The sequence below is a fragment of the Anopheles aquasalis genome, chromosome 2, assembly GCF_943734665.1.
Source record: "Anopheles aquasalis chromosome 2, idAnoAquaMG_Q_19, whole genome shotgun sequence".
NCBI classification, from domain to species: domain Eukaryota; kingdom Metazoa; phylum Arthropoda; class Insecta; order Diptera; family Culicidae; genus Anopheles; species Anopheles aquasalis.
Window position 1 is genome coordinate 9,462,501 of NC_064877.1, and position 2,500 is coordinate 9,465,000.

General features: G+C 47.0%; 1 protein-coding gene across 4 annotated transcripts in view; it reads left to right on the forward strand.

Annotated features, from left to right (window-relative positions):
- Positions 1-2,500, forward strand: part of LOC126581731 (uncharacterized) — a 31,698-nt gene that overhangs the window by 19,189 nt on the left and 10,009 nt on the right. The window lies entirely within an intron of this gene.

Consider the following 2,500-nt stretch of genomic DNA (forward strand, 5'->3'; position numbering starts at 1 on the left):
AGCGTTCGTCCACTCGTTTTTTTTGTCGATTATTTTCCTTTTTTTTCACTATCTGGGCACTTCCGTTGTGTTTTTCTACGTTTTGATTTTTGGATTCTCGGTTTTGCTCCCCCGGAAAACATTTCATCTACGGTAACACGCCACTTTTGCTGCTTTTGCCTTCCATTCGAGCTCGGTGTGTTCATCTTCAGGATTGCGTTACGTATGTGTGTGGTTGTACGTGTGATGTTTATGGTGACGGTCAAGGCGACGTTCTAAAATACACATACAATCACACACAGCCACACACAGTCATCGTTTGTCCGAATGTGACTCGAAAGGTTAATCCGTTGCTCGCTATCTTATCGTTTTGCTTTTCCGCGATATCCTTATCACACATACACGCACCGTTACACCAACACAAATAACGACAAACGCGCACAAACAGCACCCACAAGCCCACAACTCCAGTGCACCTCATGACTGTTGGCCGTTTTTTTCGCGATTTGATTTTTGTCACTTTACACTGCGCCTACGCTCCCGGAGTTCGGACACTTCCGTCTCGGGACGACACATTTGGCTTTTCCCCAATTTCACTTCACTTTCCTCTTTCCCAGAAATCTCTTTACATCGATTTGATTGAGCTTTTCATCCGTTTTTTTTTTGTTCGCCCACCACACCATTTGGGAACGCTTGTGGAAGAAGACTGCGTTCTTTGCCTGTTCCGTTTTTTGCCAAGCTTTGCGTTCCGGTATAGTCAGTGCGGCTTCCGTTCCGTTTTACTCACTCCACCGGTATTCCATGGGCTTTTCGACATTGCATTGCACACACTGCACACATTGGCATTGGCTCTTAGGCTAAGAGACAATTGGATTGCAGGTTTTCACCAGTTTCACCATCACCAACGCGAGCGATCACGAGCAAAGTTAATTCGCTGATCGGTCGATTAAATCATTCCAAAAAATCCCTTGTCTCACCATTCGATACTAGTTGGCCATGGTTTTACGTTCGATGTCTACGTTCCGTTTTATGCCTCTGAATGTGATCAATGTTGAAGTGTAATCGGCCGATTGGATCACACTCGCTGCTGTGCAGTCCTTGTTGCGAGAAGCCATCATTCTGTAAAAAAAGCAAAATAAAACGATTAAGGTAGTCGCTAGTATCACAGATTGCGAGACCTTGGTATGCGCAGCCACCAGGCTTTTAACGGGTCAGAAAGTCAGGATGTTAGGTCGCGCTAGGGCTTGTTCCGCTTCTGCTGGTTGTAGGTGGCTGTTGTAGCCCATCTCTGTGTGTGTTCGGTGTTGGTTAGTGATTGTTCTGTTTCGTTGTCGATGTCGTGAGTCCAACTCTAGCTCCCCGCCCACTAGCCGATTGTTGTGCCTTGTTGTTGTAATGTGTCGTGTAATTGTGTGACCAGTAGCAGTATCACCGCAGTATAGAGCGTTGCGAGTACCGAGGTTGAAGAGTAAGATTGTGATAACTCAGCCGGAAAATCCGGAATCCCAGCCTCCTTTGGGCGGCCCCTAATCCTTCGGGGGTTAATGGAACCGTATAATCCAAAAGTAAGTAAGCACGAGGTGAATAACCGGCATGAGATGGAAGAGGTGCCCGGGGACCCCCCGGGGGGGTTTTTGGGGTTGTTCTGTTGTAATGATCTCTCGCAATAATCCTCCTCCCCGGTGGCGCCTCCATCGTGCGCCCGAAAGGCTGCTGAGAGGCCGTTTTCCGTTCGGTCCAGTGTTACTCTTGAATCTGGTATTCGTTTGCAAATTGGACGGCCAAGACTCCGTTCTCGTTTATAGCTCTATTCGTCCTTCTTCGTATTCCTTTTAGAGTGTGACTGTGCGCGCGTGTGTGTGCGTGTTTTGAGTGAGTATGTGCGCAATGTTAGCTGTGTTCTGTAACAATTGAAAATCGCATTGAATCGCCCGAGGCGCCTAGTTAAATCCATTTAAAAAATCCAAAATTAATAAAAAAAGGCATAACCATAGCACCGAGGGCGACCATCATCCATTTCCGCTTCCTCCCTCTATACACTAACAACACCTGTCACCCAGTAGCTAGGCTAACGTTGTGGGACCGTAGATGAGTATATACCACCGTTTCACACCGTTGTTTCGAAAGCTCGCTTTTCGCCGACACTCTTTTTCATGTCACAGTTTATGTTGGAAAAGTCTTGCAGTGGAAGGCTCACCTGAAAACCTCAAAATTCCTCACCATGCTCACCATGTTCTGTACTGTGTAATAGTTAGTTAGCAAGATTGGTGTCGTGCAGTAATAAGTCATTTAACGTTCCCGACAAAACACTCTAGCACACTGTGGGAGGGGGGTGGGAACCTTTGGTGGGAACGAGGGGCGGAAATCTGAAAAAAAAACTCATGAAGTGGCAGGAGCAAACCTCAGTGGAAGCAGAGAACCCAAGAACACCCGATTTATGGCACAAACGTGCCGCTGCGTAAACGAACTACTGCGACTGTTGCTGGCCATTACTGTGTGCGAAGTTTTAAGATCGTGTACA